Source organism: Cebus imitator, unplaced genomic scaffold (assembly GCF_001604975.1).
Source record: "Cebus imitator isolate Cc_AM_T3 unplaced genomic scaffold, Cebus_imitator-1.0 Scaffold37, whole genome shotgun sequence".
In the NCBI taxonomy this organism is placed as follows: domain Eukaryota; kingdom Metazoa; phylum Chordata; class Mammalia; order Primates; family Cebidae; genus Cebus; species Cebus imitator.
Genome location: NW_016107352.1, coordinates 1,773,722 through 1,791,730, shown reverse-complemented (window position 1 = coordinate 1,791,730; position 18,009 = coordinate 1,773,722). Strand labels below are relative to the sequence as shown.

The following is an 18,009-nucleotide window of genomic DNA, read 5'->3' as shown; positions in this document are numbered from 1 at the left end:
AAGTAGAATGGTGGTCGCCATAGGCTGAGGTCAGGGAAGTGAGAAGGGAAGTTGTTGTTCAATGGATGCAAAGTTTCATTTTGTAAAATGAAAAGTTCTGGAGCTCTATTACACAATAATGTGCATATAGTTAACAGCACTGTGCTTTACCCTTAAAAAAGTTTGATTATAAATTTTTTGTTATGTGTTTTTGGCCACAATTTTTAAAAGGGTGATTTCATTGCTGCAAGATGAACCCATAGCAAAGACAACCAATTTTACATGCATGATAGTTCCTGAAGAATCAATGGAATCAAGGTGAATTGGCAGAAGTGTATTTTGTTAGCTTTTTCATTTCTAGCTTCAAAATGCCCCAGCAATTGCCTCCTTATTTTGGGGATACTTTATTACTTAGCTGTTTTTAAAAAATACTACAACACAGGTAAATGGTATAAGTGAGAAAGATTATTCACTAAAAAGTAAGTCACTTAGAGACTCAAATAGTTTGAGACCTGGCTAAATTCTGGTCTGCTCTCAAGGTGTTTTAAAATGTAGGTTTTATTATTATTCAGGTTTGATTAGTTTGAATAATTTTGGCAGGTTCTGCAGTGTACAGGTTGTCTCTAGTTTTTAGGTACCTGGTTCTGGGGTGATTAGGGAAAGGAACAGTGGCTCAGAGTGTGAGGATTCCCTGAGAGCCTGATAAAGGAGGTGCTAGTGGATATGGTATATGGATAAATGGGTTTACATTTGAAGGGTGCTCTCCCTGGGAATTGATTAGCTCTGGGAGGGTTCAACAAGAGCTAGTCATCAAGGCCCCAGGTTCAGCAAGGCCCCAGATGTAAAAGCATTAAATGTACAAAAAAAAGCGTAATTAATACAAAAGGAGAAATGGACTTTAAATACATTATCAACTCTCTAAGAAATTTATTTTTTTTTTCTCCTATAGGGCTTATAAGAATTGGGTAATCAGCAATCTAGTGACATACTCTTTGGAAAGAATCTGGAATGAACATATTCTGTTTTGCCACAGGGAAAAATAAAAGGCAGATGTGCTGTGACAATCAACTAATGGTCAAATTTGGAAGATTCTTTCTTAAAAATGTTAAAGCTGCAAGGAGGCACATGTTTTAATAGAAGGCCACTCCATTTCTAATGTGGTTTGCCTGTGTTCTCACCCAAATCTCATTTTGAATTCCCACGTGTTATGGGAGGGACCCAGTGAGTGGTAACTGAACTATGGGGGCATGTCTTTTCCATGCTGTTCTCGTGACAGTGAATAAGTCTCACAAGATTTGATGGTTTTAAAAATGGGAGTCTTGGCAGGGCACAGTGGCTCATGCCTGTAGTCTGGGCACTTTGGAAGGCCGAGGTGGACAGATCATTTGAGGTCAGGAGTTTGAGACCAGCCTAGCCAACATGGTGAAACTCTGTCTCTACTAAAAATACAAAAATTAGCCGGGCATGGTAGCACATGCCTGTAATCCCAGTTACCAGGGAAGCTGAGGTGGGAGAATTACTTGAACCCAGTGGGTGGAGGTTGCTGTGAGCCAAGAACACACTGCTGTATTCCAGCCTGGGTGATAGAGTGAGATTTTGTCTCAAAAAACAAAAACAAAAACAAAAAACCAATAACAACAAAAAAGCAAAAATGGGAGTCTCCCTGCACAAGCTCGCTCTCTCTCTCTCTCTCTCTCTCTCTCTCTGAGACAGTTTGGCTCTTGTCCGCCAGGCTGGAGTGCGATGGTATAATCTCAGCTCGCTGTAAACTCCACCTCCCGGGTTCAAGCAATTCTTCTGCCTCAGACTCCTGAGTAGCTGGGCTTACAGGCATGCACCACCATGACCAGCTAATTTTTATTTTTAGTACAGACAGGGTTTCACCATGTTGGCCAGGCTGGTCTTGAACTCCTGACCTCAAGTGATCCGCCTGCCTCAGTCTCCCAAAATGCTAGGATTACAGGCATGAGCCACTGCACCTGGCTTTTCTCTTCTCTTGTCTGCCTCCATGTGAGATGTGCCTTTCATCTTCTGCCATGATTGTGAGGGATCCCCAGCCATGTGGAATTGTAAGTCCATAAAATCATTTGTAAATTGTCCAGTCTCGGGTATGTTTTTATCAACAGTGTGAAAACAGATTAATACAACTTCCAACAGACATGGACCAAGGGGCTATTTGTGGGTAAAGCCAAGATTTTCTTCCACAAGCAATTCTAGGTCTTTTTAGTACTTAGAGAAACGAATGAGGGAGACTGCCATATCCTGCTCCAGAGGGCAACAGAACTTTGCCATAATTATTTTTGCCTGGGGAATTTTTAAAGATGATACATAAAATAACTCAAAAGCTCCCACAAAATGTGTCATTTTAAAATATATTCTAATGAACCTTCCAAGAGAAAGTGGTTGCAAAATATATCTCTAAGTATATTCATTTGATCTCCTATATAAGATCATTACCAAATGTTAGCAAATATCTGCCTCAAATGGTAATTTACATCTCATACTGGTGGCTCTTAAGCCATTCTTTCTGGGAACAATTTAATAAAAAAATCACAGTTTATTGAGGCATTATGTAGTTCATTGACAATAAAAGTATTTCATTGGGAAATTTAATCAAGCATTATCTCCTGGGGACTATGTTTATTACATAAAGCAAAATATATCATGAATGGTTATACTAAACCCACATAAGTGATCAATCACACAAATTTAAACACATGTATGTGCACAATTTTTTTCTTAGTTTGTAAATGCAATAGCTTCTGAAAGTTTGAAGTTGCTGAGTAGAAGGAGTACTTTGTGTCTCGATAAACATGTGGCTAAAGTTGTCCTAAAAGCAGGAACAGGGCCAGCTGGGATTCAAAAGAAAGAAGTCATAAGTACCAGTGGGATCAGTCCAAAGCATTCACTTGGGAAACTTACCTACCAAGTGGGTTCCTGCAATCCTCCAGTTGGACAGCAAGAGAAAAGGGATATTCTTCCTAGGTATGTCTGCAGCAAAGGGGTCAGGGTATGGAGTTTATATGAAGGTTTAACAGATTTGGCTGAGGGCTGCTGCCAGTTTATTTCTAGTAAACCTAGATACTTTTATCAATGCCTAGGGATAACCCAAGGTTTGGGTTCAAGCCTGCTGGGAAAAAAATCTGCAGCTGGCTGGGTCACAAAGTGATGTAGGCACTCTGATTTTTGGTTAGGACATAGAAAGAAATGGGGTAAGTGAGGGGAACAGGGGATAACTGGGGGACTCTACAAGGGGTGAGGAGCAGCCAAAAGCCAACCAAATGGCACATTGTATCTTGTGTTCATCTACATAGATGTCTTCCTGGTTCTTTTAATGCTCCCAATTCCCAAGGTACCAGAGACATTTCTTCTGGTCACAAACATTTCCTTTCTCCAGTAGAATCTCTCAATGCAGTGCTTCGTGTTCCTAACTTTCTCCTCTTCATTGTCAAAACTTTCCAATCTAGTGTTTCAGTCATGGTAACATTTTGCTGTTGTTGCCAACTAAACAGCGTTGGCCATTCAATAATGTTGGATTCTTTTTTAAAAATATTAGTGGTTCTCATCAATTAAAGGCAAGGGATTGCCTCTTGGGATCAGATCTCAGGTTAAACATCTTAGGTAAAAATCTTGACCTATTTTTTATAGGGTTCATGCATTTTCCTTGCTGATATGCAGGAGCTCCTCATGTATTACATATTGATCTCTTTTAGGTTTTAAGCACTGCTAATATTACATATCCCAGTCTGTCATGTCTCTAACTTTGTCCATGTTGATGCTTAATATTTATTCGTGTTCTCCTTCTTCCTTCCTCCCTCCCTCCCTCCCTCCCTTCCTTCCTTCCTTCCTTCTTCTCTCTCTTTCTTTCCTTGTAACTTTTGCTTTTTGGGTTTTCTTAATGAAATAATTCCACAAAGATATTCTCCTATATTATCTCCTTTTTAACACAATGGTTTCACTTTTCATATTTAAGCCTTTGGTATTAGTCCACTTTCATGCTGCTGATAAAGACATACCCAAGACTGGGTAATTTATACAAGAAAAAGGATTTAATAGACTTAAGTTCCATGTGGCTGGGGAAGCCTCACAATCATGGTGGAAGGCAAGGAGGAGCAAGTCACATCTTATGTGGATGTCATCAGGCAAAGGGAGAGCTTGTGCAAGGAAACACCTCCTTATAGAACCATTAGAATTCCTGAGATGTATTCACTATCACAAGATCAGCACTGAAAAGACCCACCAACCCCATGATTCTATTACCTCCCACTAGATCCCTCCCACAACACATGGGTATTCAAGATGAGATTTGGAGGCCTGAAGCGGTGGCTCATGCCTGTAATCCCAGCATTTTGGGAGACCGAGACAGGTGAATCACCTGGGGCCAGGAGTTTGAGACCACTTTAACCAACATGTTGAAATCCTGTCTCTACTAAAATATATAAAAATATATATTTTTATATTTAAATGTTATATATAATTTTTATATATTATATATATACTAAAATATATAAAAATGCATATTTTTATATATTTACACTGCCAGGTGTGGTGGTACAGACTTGTGGTCTCAGCTATTCTGGAGGCTGAAGCAGGAGAATCACTTGAACTCGGGAGGCAGAGGTTGCAATGAGCCGAGATCACACCACACACTCCAGCCTAGGTGACAGAGCAAGCCTCTGTCTCAAAATAAATAAATAAATAAATAAAAATAAAATTAACTGGGTTCCTTTTTTATACCTATATGTGCTAGCCACCAATATTTGGAAGTAAAAGCTAGTACAATCTCACTATTAGGAGTATTACAATTAAGGAACTCTTGGACTAAATTTTATCACACTTACATATACTTACTAGCAAGCAGGCTCAAGTTGTTCTATAAGCTCAAACAAGTCCTAATTATCTCTTCTTTTAGGCACTTCAACAAGCTACTTGGATGAAAATTTATTTGGAAATACTGTGTAATATTACAGCAGCAGAATTTGACTAAACTTTTAGGAGTTGGAGGAGAAAATTTTAAGTTATATAATTTAATACAGGACAGGTTCAAATATTACATGCAGTGTACCATTCAGTGCATTTCAAACTTTAAAGTACATTCAAATCTTGTTGAAATGCAAATCTTTTTAAAATGCTAATCTGGAATAGGTCTGGGGTGAATCTGAGATTCCCAGTTTCTAACAAAATTCCTCCTGTTGCTAGTGTTGCTAGACTAGATTTCACTTTGTCTTTCAGGGGTATAAACCACTGATCTTGGTAAATTTTTTTTTCTTTTTTGAGANTTTTTTTCTTTTGTCACCCAGGCTGGAGTGCAGTCCTGCAATCTCAGTTCACTGCAACCTCCACATCTTGGACTCAGATGATCCTCCCACCTCAGCCTCTTAAGGAGCTGGGACTACAGGCATATACCATCACGCCTGGGTAATTTTTGTATTTTTTGTAGAGACTGGGTTTTGCCATGTTGCCCAGGGTGGTCTTGAACTCCTGAGCTCAAGCAATCCTCCCACCTTGGCCTCCCAGAGTGCTGGGATTACAGGCATGAGCCACTGCATCTGGCCTAGTCTTGGTAATTTTTTTTTTTTTTTTTTTTTTTTTTTTTTTTTTTTTTTTTTTTTTTTTTTTTTGAGATGGCATTTTCACTCTTGGTGCCCAGGCTGGAGCGCAATGGCGTAATCTCAACTCACTGCAACCTCCGCCTCCCAAGTTCAGGCAATTTTCCTGCTTCGGCCTCCTTAGTAGCTGGGATTGCAGGTGCCCACCACCACACCCGGCTAATTTTTATATTTTTAGTAGAGATGGGATTTTCACCTTGTTGGCCAGGCTGATCCCAGACTCCTGACCTCAATTGATTTGCTCGCCTTGGCCTCCCAAAGTGCTGGGATTACAGGCATGAGCCACCATGCCTGACCTAGTTTTGGTAAATTTTTATACCCTGTTCATTCAAGGGTAGGAGGATCTGTAGAGTCTTATTAGTCACACATATATCTTGAACACCAATGAAAAATTTCTAACATTTTTTACATTTTGAAATACACCTGGTGTTGATAATAGTTGCAACAGCTACCTCTCTAAAGTCTGGATTATGGAATTATGTGGTCTTTCAAATTAACTACCTATCCCTGGACTGTGTATTCAGTATTAGGGTGCTTGAAATGTTAGCTCACATTTATATTATGGTGCCTATGCTGGATCTTTTAATATACATTAGCCTCATTCCTGCTCTGAAACTCTAAGCTTGATCCTCCTCTTTGCCATTTCTTCTTCTCTGTTTCAAATCTGAACACAGGCCAGGCTCAGTGGCTCACTCCTGTAATCCCAGAACTTTGGGAGGCCGAAGTGGAAGGATCCCTTGAGGCCAGGAGTTCAAGACGAGCTTAGCAAAATAACGAGAACTTGTTTCTACAAAAAAATAAAATAAAGACAGTAAGCCTTTCTCCTTACTACTCTCCCTCATTTTCACTTTGAATTGTGACAGTAGTGTCTTTACCTTCAATCCAGGCTGAAACATTGAACATCCTGAATAACATTGTATAACTGGGTAACTTTTAAAGAAATTGTGATGCCAGATGAATTAAATGAGACTTTCTGGAAGTGATTCTGAAGGTAGCTTAGTTTGGTTTGTGCACTTTCCCTAGGTAACCCTAATGTGCAGCCAGGGTTGAGAATTATGACTGTAGTGCACTGATTCTCAAACTTGGCTGAATTTTTGAATTACCTGAAGAGCTTTTTAAAAATGCAGATGCTTGCGTCTCACCCTAAAAGATCCTGACTTCATTGTTCTGGAGTGTAACCTAGACATCAGGATTTTTAGGAGTTCCCCAAGAGATGTTAATATTTCTTAAAATTTGAAAATCACTACCCTAGTAAGTGATACTTAGGTTATAACTCAACAGCCAATTCTCAGAATTCTGCTTGGTTCCGTTTATAACCTCAGCTTCAAGAATTGGTTGAAGCAAAACAGCAGGATGCCTAGCAATTTCTTTCACATTAAGGAAAAGGATTGGGTTTACTTTCAAGGCATACCATCACCACGTCTCACCAAAAATCTGGTCAATGTTATTTGTAAGGACATTATATTTGTTTTATTATATGTATACTCCTAAGAATATATTAACAGAGTTAACACAACTTAAGTTGCATAACTTAATTTGAAGTGCAGATCAGAATCTCCAGAGATGGATTAGGAAGAGGGTTTATTAGTCTATATTTTTAATGAGGCTCACAGTTAATACTAACAGCATTTGTGAGACTATGGTGAGCATGCTATGAAAGTAGAATTGCCTAAGTGCCTGATAGGCACTAATTGTTCATCTGGTATCTCTTGAGGCTGAAGGGGATCAGGATATGCCATACCAAAATTTGCCACTTTTGTATGAGATTTATTTTGAGTTGAAGGCAACTGAGAATCAACAGTTGCAGGAGGACTTCTCTGCTCTTCCCTTATCTGCCTAAACGCAGCACATAAATTTTCTTTTGTGATGTTTCCCTTTCCTGTACTAGGAAGAGGAGAGTGGCTCATCACTGGACATGGAGAACAGAGAGTAAGATGAGTTTGCATAAACAGACCTTGCTTAAATAACCCTTATTCTCCATTAGTTCTCCCATATATTTCCTAATCACTTCTCCATGATTTATTATTGGGTTTTAAAGCCCAACTCTCTTTCCCTTTGTCATAATGGTATGCAAGTCTCTGAGTTTAACTGTTTCTTTGAGTTTAGTTATTTTTTGTAAGGCCCCAAGTCACTGATCTAAGAGGGTGGCAAAAAACATATTCCTCCCCTTGACAGTTTTGGTGATGATTGGGATGGTTGGGCTTGAAGTCTTTGCTTGCTCCTGAGGCTCTGGCTGAGATCTCAGGACATCCAGCAAAGCTGGCAAGATAAGAATAATTATCAATGCAGCCGCCTTGGATTTCTGCTAAGAGTCCAGTTAAGTGAGGCCTGTAAGAGACTCTTCCTTTCTAAACTTAGCTTAACAGGAAAAAAAAAAGTTTGTAAGAGCTAGTTCTTCGAACACAGGAGTAAGCTTACAAGCCCATTGTTCAAGTCAGCCTCACAGACTGGTGAATTTATCGTTCTCACCAACCCAGCATCCATGTTGACAAACTTTGCTGTGGGTCACTGATAAAAAATACTGGATAAGGTTCTCCTTCCTTCTTGTTTTGTGTTCTGAGAGCTTGACTTGGATCCAGTGAGTGTTCTCGCTCTGGTGTTCTGCCTGCAGGGGGAGCAAGAGTGGCAGGCACAGCTTCTTGGGCCTCTGTCTAGAGGTGACTAACTGTCAGGATAGGCACCCAAGACACAAGCAACCCTTTCTGTCTGACCATGCCAGCTCTCAGAGGAATTAGTCTAAACAGTTTTGTTTTGTTTTTTTCCACTTCTGCTGTTTGCATTCAAATAATTAGTCTAAATAAAAGGCCCCAGTCCATAAGGAGCCCTTGTCTCTTCCCACATTGCCTTGATAGTACTGGGCATGCCCCATCTCAGTATTGCCTGCCTGGTGTCAGTCTCATAGCTGGGCTGTGATTGGCAGCATCTCGCTATTGTGGGAGACTGGAGACATGACTTTTCACAAACACCATTCTTCACTGCCTATGACAATGAAGTCCTTTGCTTTCATTCTTTTTGGCTATCTTTGGGTATGCCTTTGGATCATGAGAGCTACATCTTCTGCATCCTCTTTGAGAATGCCTCTTGTGACCATGGTTAAGCCATAAAAAGGCTTATTGGTTTTGGGTCACATTAAGAATAGGTATGCCTTTGGAGATATACTTTGATTTGGAAAGCTTTTCTATTTTTAAAGAATTTTAAATCCTTTTAAAAGTATTTAGCTTTCACTCTAAACAGATGTCCTATTGGTACCTATGGGAGGATAAAACTGAAAGAGGATGCAAAAAGCACCATGTCTAGCCTAAAAGACTCTCTTAACAAGTTTAAGGAGCAGAAATCATATTTTAAAGTTACATTACACACCCATCGTAAATTCCCCCTCTCACTTTCCTCCTACACTTCCCTTTACTCCAACTCACTTTCCCTGACCCTCTAGAAGACTTCTTGAATCTCTGGATCTCTGCTTCAAATACTTGTCTCCACAATCTGGCCCTACCGCCTCAAAAATTCCTTTAATTCCTGAAACTCCTCTGATTTTCCCAGAAAATCCCTCAATCACTCAACTGTCCACTTTAACTTCTCTATCTTTGCAAGACTGCAAAAAGTAATCTAGCCTGACCTACAGGTATAGAGATACACATTAGTTATGTAAATGACGGTATCCACAAATAGTTCTGGCAGAGGTTCCTTGAATACGCAGCATGGATTATTTTACTGTCCCTTATAATTCCATCTTCTTCCTAGGACTCTGTAATCAGATCCCATCAGCTTCAGGTCTTCTCATGCAATATGCATTGTGAATGTATCCTGGATTCCCACCATGAAGAATTCATTTACCCTGGACAGTAGCAGATCTTTTAAATTTAATATCTCTTTTACTTCCACTTTCTGAAGATACTACCAAATTTAGAAAGGATGTAGAAAGATTAGTGGCTATCCACAACTTGATTCATAGGACCCCCAACAGACTTCTAAGTGGTGTTCTTCCCACTCATGATGGCTAGTAACACTCCTTGGACTCCCATGAAAGACCAGGAAATGACACATTCGGAGACTGACATTCAAGGCTTAATAAAGGGGATTGTGAGGCTTTCTCCCTCTAAGGTTGAATTCTTCACTTAGAAAGAAGGTAAGCCGAGTGTGGCAAGTGTGGTGGCTCATTCCTGTAATCCCAGCACGTTGGGATGCTGAGACAGGAGGATTACTTGAGCCCGGGAGTTTGAGACTAGCCTGGGCAACAAACCAGCCTGTCTCTCAAAAAATAACAAACCCCCCAGGAATGGTGGAACATTCCTGTACTCCCAGCTACTTGTGGGGTTGAGGTGAGAGAATCTCTTGAGCCCAGGAGGTCAAGATTGCAGTGAACAGTGATTGTGCCACTGCATTCCATTCACGGCAACAGAGTGAGACCCTGCCTCAAAAAAAAAAAAAAAAAAAAAAAAGTAAACAACCTAAAGCCTTCATGCAACAATTTATAAAAACTTTTTTTTTTGGAGACAGGGTCTTGCTTTCTCACCCAGGCTAGAGTACCATAACATGGTAACATGAACATGGCTCACTGAAGCCTCAACCTCCTGAGCTCAAGTGATCTGCCCACCTCATTCCTCCAAATAGCCTGGACTACAGGAGTGTACCACCATGCCTGGCTATTTTTGTATTTTCTGTAGAGACATGGTCTCACTATGTTGCCCAGGTTGGATTTGATTGCCCAAACTCAAGTGATCCGTCTGCCTCAGCCTCCCAAAGTGCTGGGATTGTAAGTGTGAGACACCGCACCCAGCCAATTTATAAAAACATTCTGTTATAGTAGGTGGCTAGTCAGGGATGAGCAGGGTGAGAGAGGGCTCTGCCTGACCAGGAATCAGACAACCATCAGGTGATGGTTAGGCAGTTGTTTTCTCCACTGGTAACAATTCTAAAGGTACTGTGCAGTAAATCCACAGGTTCCAGAAGGTAGGAATTATTTAATTTCTGCCTTAGTTTGCAACCTTCTCCCAAAAGACAAAAGCAAAATACAGATACTCCTCAACTTACAATGGGGTTACATCTAATAAATCCATTATAAGTGGAAAATCTCCTAAGTTAAAAATGCATTTAATATACCTAACACTATCATCATGTGAACATCAAAGCCTAGCCTAGCAATCATGCTCAGAACACTTCGCATTAGACTACAGTTGGGCAAAATCATTGTGAGCAAAGTACGTTATATTGACCTAAAAGGAAGAAACTGGCCAGCATGGTGGCTCACATCTGTAATCTCAGCACTTTGGGATGCTGAGGCAGATGGATCAGCCGAGGTCAGGAGTTCGAGACCAGCCTGGCAAACATGGTGAAACCCCATCTCTACTGAAAACACAAAAACTTAGCCAGGCATGGTGGTGGGTGCCTGTAATCCCAACTACTTGGGAGGCTGAGGCAGGAGAATCACTTGAACCCAGGACAAAGGTTGCAGTGAGCTGAGATGGTGCCATTCCATTCCAGCTTGGGCAACGAGAGGGAAATGCCATCTCAAAAAAATAAAAGAAAGAAGCTGAGGCAAAATTAATATAAGTAGAGTTTATTTGGGCCAGCCTTGAGGATTGCAATACGGGAGAATAGATTCAGGTTGCCCTGAACACACTCTGATTAGCAGCAGTTAAAAGTGGATTTTTAAAGGCAAAAAAAAAAAAGATGGGCACAGGGAGAGGGAGTAGGCTGATGATACAAACTTGTTTGTCAGGAACTCTCATTGGTTTACAGAAATAACACTGATTAGTTATTGTACATTATTAAGCTATAGGGTATGGGTGATAGTGTCCACTGTGGCATTATTGGGCTAATTTATAGCTACCTATGGCAATAGCAAGAAGTTTCAAGAGATGAATACATAGCTCAAAGGGGAAGTAGGGAGTGATTGCTGTCTCATTTTAATGCCTCTCGGGCCTAATAATAGGAAAGAGCTCATATTCCTCAGATGAAAGTTCTCTTTGTTCCTCGCCTATGGAGTATCAGTTGTGGTCATCCTTGTGATTATGTGACCAACTGTATGCTTAGGCTTGCTGTTGATGTCCTGCACCACAAGAGTAGCATATGGCTACCCCTGAGAAAAATCATTCAACACTTGAAGTACAGTTTCCACTGACTGTGTATCACTTTCACACCATCATACAGTTAAAAAATCAGAAATGGAACCATTGTAATGAGGCAGGATAGTAACCGGGTAGTCAAGGAAGTAACTACGTCCTCAGGATGCAGCAGCCATGCTTCCCCAATAAGCCCAGTGTTTGCATTGTAGTCAAGCTCATTCAAGCAAAGCTATTTCCAATAGGAAACTTCCCCTGTGCAGAGAGCATGTGCATTATGATTTTACCTGTCATCAGACTGACCCTTTGCTCATTATAACAGTAAAAATCACACCCCTGAGTGGAGCTTTAAAATATTAATAAGACACGTAATGTATAAACATGCATGTACAGCTACTGCGCATGTGCACTTAGAGGACCGCCCAAAACATGCTTCCTAGCAACACCTCTTCCCACACATCCTTATGAATAATCATGTAAGACTTCATATAGGGAGTTTCACTGGTAATGGTAAATGTTGTCTCATCCTCATGAGCAGCCCTCTCTGAATTGTCTCTTAGGGTGTACTGTCTATTCTGCACCTAACTTTCAGAGTATTCTTTCTCCTTTGCAACAAATTGTTCTATGCTACAACTCCCTTGCTGTGTGTCTCTTGCTGAAATTCTTTTATAGTAAGGAGACAAGAATTAGGTTTCACAGTAGCCATTGACAATAAATCAGGGACCATCTGCAGTGTGTAGTTGGAAGGATAGGACAATCTCTTAATGTTATCATTGATTCTGCCAACCAAATCTTTCAAGAGTTAAAAACAACTGCCCTTGTCTTACTAATTGAGTCTTACAGGAATGCAGCTCTAGAGGTAACCCAAAGCCCACTCATCTTTCTTACCAATCCCAAAGCCTCCATCAAAATGCTTGTAGATTCTGTAGTAGAAGGTCAGGACATTACGAAAGGGACTGTCTTACACTTAAAAAAACTTAAATACTAATTACTCTAGGTTCTGATAATAGACAAATATGTTCCTAAACTCTTTCATTTTTTTTTTTTTTTTTTTTTTTGAGATGGAGTCACGCTCTGTTGCCCAGGCTGAAGTACAGTGGCACAATCTTGTCTCACTGCAACCTCCACCTCCCAGGTTCAAGCGATTCTCCTGTCTCAAGCTCCTAAGTAACTGAAATTACAGGCATACGCTGGTCAAGCTGGTCTCAAACTCCTGTCCTTGTGATTCTCTCGCCTTGGCCTCCCAAAGTGCTAGGATTACAGGCATGAGCTACTGCACCCAGCACTCCTGAACTCCTTCTTAGAGCTTTTAGAAAGCTAACATCATTTCTCTGTCCCTTTGAGATGTAAATCTTCCGCCACCCAGAATGCCTGAGAGCCATCCCTTTAAAATGCAAACATCTAAAGGAAAGGGCTCTGGCTCTCATCCCAAAGGGCATTTTGGTGTAACTTCTCAGTTGACTAAAACAACCACCTCAGGCTGAAAAGGAAAAAGGGCTAATTGGAAACAGGCTGCATATTTTATCCAAACAGATGGGCTTTGGAAACCCCCGGAAAGCCACTCAGTATTCCCAAAATGTCTCTCCTCTGAAATGTATTTCATAGATTCTCTAAGATTACATATCAGGGCAAATGAAAATCTTAGAAGTCTTTTAAAATAAATATTGGTCAAAAGCTTTAACCCTCATATTGAGTTAAGTAATCTTAACTTGCTATGTCTGCCAGAAATGTAATTCAGATTTTTAAAAATGAAGCAGAAATTAGAACCAATTCATATATATTAGTGAGTTTTGTGTTTCTGTATATATACCTCACTCATGGCTAAAATTTTAGAATGAAAGCTATAAGATCTCTATGTGTATCTGTCTGTATGTTTACATATATATATGTACCTTGTGTAGAAGTGATATTTATCTACTTCCAAATAGTCTTAAAGTCCATTGAGAATCAAGAAATGCAGGAAGAAGGCCAGGCGCGATGACTCACACCTATAATCCCAGCACTTTGGGAGGCTGAGGCGGATGGATTGCTTGAGGTCAGGAGTTTGAGACCAGCCTAACCAACATGGTGAAGCCCATCTCTACTACAGAATAAAAAAAGTAGCGGGATGTGATGGCAGGTGCCTGTAATTCTAGCTACTTGGGAGGCTGAGGCAGGAGAATCACTTGAACCTGAGAGACAGAGGTTGTAGTGAGCCGAGATTGCCCCACTGTACTCCAGCCTGGGTGACACAGTGAGACTCCATCTCAAAACAAACATAAAAAAGGAAATGCAGGAAAAGTTTTCTGCTCTCCTCTTTTCTGCCTAAAAACAGAGCATGTTTTTCTTTGTGAAGTTTCTTCCACCCCACCCCACCCACTCATGCCTAGGGACAGAGAATCAAAACTAAGATGAAGTGCATGATCAGACCTTACTAAAATAATCCTTATCTTCCATTATTTTCTTTATATATTTCCAAGTCACTGCACCAAAATTTACCATCCCCTGAATCCCAAATCTGTTTTCCTTTGTTACAATAGTGAGTAAGCCCTTGAGTCTAACTGTTTTGTCTAGTATCTGAGTGTCATTTCCTTTCTATGAACTCCCATTGGGTAAATATTATTTTTCATCCCCGAAAAATTTTACATTGTGAAGATCCCTGTCCACCAATACCCCTTTTACTGGACTGGGTATGCTGACTATAATTTCTACTCTGGACTCATTCCTTATAATGAGAAAATATTTCCTCAAATGAAGGTAAATATGCCAATATATGTTAAAGTTGATTGTACACGTTGGATCATATTTGTCATATCCAACTAAATCAGTGTGAAGGGACGGGGGTTAAAAGCAGTCAGGTACATAGTACCAGATCTAATAATTGAATTTTCCTTAAATCCAGCTGCTGAAGGGGCCTGTTGTCACCAACACCAGTTCTACCTAGTAGCTGCTAAAATGACCTACTGTGACTTTAAGACTAGCCTGGAACTCGTGACCTCCAGTGATTGGCCCACCCTGGCCTCCCAAAGTACCAGGATTACAGGTGTGAGCAATTGCACCCAGCCAAGGGCTTTTTAAAGGCAGGGGTAAATTTCGGAAAATTGGAAGTTACTGGCAAGATCATACATAGAGGTTATACACTGGCTTTGGCCTAAAAGGAAGGCCTATTCCAAGATTTTCTGACTTCCAATTGCTTAAGGAAGAGAAGCTTTGTTTAAAATTTTGGGATCAGCAGAAAAGAATGTTAGTTCTAGCACCTGGGTATGACCTTCTTCAGGCCCGCTTAGGGAAAAATTTAGAACAAAGAATGGAGGTCAGTTTAGTCCTCAACTCCCCCTTATCTGAGGTCTACCTGACAGTAGATCCATTTAGTGAGGGTCTAGGTTTCTGAAAAACAACTCAGGGACATATGTTAAGATGTTTCCTTTAGTTTCTATAGAGAAATCAAACATATTAGGATTCTAACTTCCTTGGGTATCTATTATATTCTTCCCTAACAAGTTACTTACTTACTTCTCAGAGTTAGCTAGGTGCCTGGAATTTCCCTTGAGGGAGCTCCAGACTTTTTAAATTTCCTCATCCTTGGGGTGGGGAGGGGCTGGTCAGGCCCCTAAAAGAGGTCCCAGCTCAGTCTTTTTTATGGTTGAGAAATTCATTTATTAACTTTCATCTTACTCACATCCATTTAATTCACATGTTTGTAGCAAGTATTCTTGGATTCTTCATGATGATTTCATGAGATATTAAATAAAGTAGCCACCATCTTAAGTTAGTTTCTTATTAGGCAAATATCAAAACTCATAGAAGCAAAAAACCTAAAAAATTAACATATGGCTTCTTTTTGTTGCCGTGTTTGACATACATCATGCAATTCATTTTTACTGTATATTTTGTTCTTAGATTGAATTTATAATTTCGTAATCTTAAATATCCAGTAGAGATAACATAAATTTATTTGACTAGTAAAACCAGTTGGAATAAAAATGTATGTCTGCATTATATTTAATGATAACAACTCTGAAGACAAACCTGTTTTTATTAAGCCAATAATATTAAATTAGTTTTATTTACCAAAGGTTTTCCTAAATCATATGAAGTTGAAAAGCATTTGGATTTGAGAAAGAAAAAAACTTTTATCTCAGGGATGTAAGCCCCTTTAAATTATCAGTCCCAGAAATGCATTTAAAATATAATAGCAGTTACGTCTCAGTCCCCTTTGAGCTAAATAATTATCTTTCAGGGCAGCTTGCTCTGTGGAATCTAGACTAACAGACACCAAGTAGCCATAAAATGCCATACATCCTTTAGTTCAACAATGTATAACCAATCACTAACCAATGTTATTTCTATAAACTGAAGAGAATTCCCGACAACATTTGTAATCACCCCTCTCCTGATTCGTCCTTTATTTCTTGAAAAATTTTAGCCTCTCTTTCGTTCTCTCGTACACTCCCCAAGGCAACTTGGAAGTGTATTCTGGGCTGCAGTTCTCAATATTTGTTTTTGAATAAGCTCTCTTTAAACTACATTCTGACTCTTTTGATTATTTTAGGTTGCCAGGTTAGTTCCTATATTTCTGAGAGTTTTAGGAATACTTAAAAGCACTAATTTACTTTTATTTTTGAGACAGAGTCTCACTCTATTACCCAGGCTGGAGTGCAGTGGCGCAATCCTGGCTCACTGCAACCTTCACCTCCTGCGTTCAAGTATGTTCAAGTAATTCTCGTGTCTCAGTCACCAGAGTTACTGGGATTACAAGCATGTGCCACCACGTTGGGCCAAACTTTTTGGTATCTCTAGTAGAGACGAGGTTTAGCCATATTGGCCAGGCTGATCTCAAACTCCTGGCCCAAGTGATCTGCCTGCTTCTGGCTCCCAAACTGTTGGGATTACAGGAGTGAGCCACAGCTCTTGGTGGAGCACTTTTTTTTACTTCTAAACCAATTAGCGTTCTTTAGGTGATTTTGGCAATACTATTTGGAGGTAAATATCACATCTACACAATATGCATAAATATACATAAACATACAGGCAGATGCATATAGAGATCTTACAGCTCTCGTTCTAAAATTTTAGCCATGAATGAGGTATAAAAATACAGAAACAGAAAACTCACTGATATGTATGAATTGGTTCTGATTTCTGCTTCATTTTTTAAAATCTGAATTTTAATTCTGGCAGATGTAGCAAGTTAAGATTACTTGCTCAATATGAGGGTTAAGGCTTTCAACCAATATTTATTTTAAAAGACTTCTAAGATTTTCATTTTCTCTGATATATAATCTTACAGAGTCTATTAAATAAATTTTGAAGGAGAGACATTTTGGGAATACTGAGTAGCTTTCTGGGGATTTCCAAAGCCCATCTGAGTGAGACTGATCTTTCGGGCTTGGGGCTGTATGGGAGCTGAGGGAGGCCTGTGGCTGCCAGCATTCTCTCACTTTTCTGGCAACACATGTAATGCAGCAGAGACAGCCATAATCTCTCTGGGAACATAACTTTACTGACCTGGGGACCACACCCCCAGCCCCCAGAGCAGCCACAGGAAGCCCCATCTAAGGAGAGTCTGAGCTCAGACAAGCCCAACCTTGCCTCCACCTGATGGTCTTTCTCTACCCGCCCTGGTAGCCTAAGACTAAGAACATAATCACTTGGGAGCCCTATGGCCCTGCCCACTGCCTGATGCTCCCTGTACTACTGCAACTGATGTGGTCTTGAAAGTTCACATTGTCTCAGACAGTTCTTTATAGCAAGAATAAAAAAAGAAAAGAAAAAAAAAAGAAAGTGCCATCTTCTGGCTGGAGGTCAACCAACAAAAACTAGTACACTTAACAAAAATACAACCAAGGACCCTCACAGAGGCCACTTCACTCCCCTGCTACCCCTCTGGAGCAGGTGCTAGTATCCATGGCTGAGAGACCTGAAGATGGATCGCATCACAGAACTCTTTGCAGACACTCCCCAGTATCAGCCCAGAGCACAGGAGGTAGCTTCACTGGGTGACTAGATCCAGAAGAGAAATAACAATTACTTTAATTCAGCTCTCAGGAAGCCCCAACCCTAGGGGAAAGCAGAGAGCACCATATCAAGGGAGCACCCCATGGGACAAAAGAGTCTGAACAGCAGGCCTAAAGTCCCAAATCTTCCCTTTGACATAGTCTAGTCAAATGAGAAGAAACCAGAGAAACAATTCTGCTAATATGACAAAACAAGGTTCTTTAACACCCCCAAAAGATCATACTAGCTCACTATCAATGGATCCAAACCAAGATGAAATCTCTGAATAGTCAGAAAAAGAATTCAGAAGGTTGACTAATAAGCCAATCAAGGAAGCACCAGAGAAAGGTGAAGTACAACTTAAAGAAATAAAAAAAAAAAAA

The 18,009-nt window shown here is 40.1% G+C and overlaps 1 long non-coding RNA gene across 1 annotated transcript in view; it reads left to right on the top strand.

Moving 5' to 3' along the window:
- The first annotated feature begins 469 nt into the window (after positions 1–469).
- LOC119470674 overlaps positions 470–18,009 on the top strand; it is an 18,895-nt gene continuing 1,355 nt past the window's right edge. Inside the window, exons 1-2 of the long non-coding RNA XR_005199615.1 lie at positions 470–482; positions 12,335–12,340. This is a non-coding gene — a long non-coding RNA (uncharacterized LOC119470674). The remainder of the gene's footprint in view (positions 483–12,334; positions 12,341–18,009) is intronic.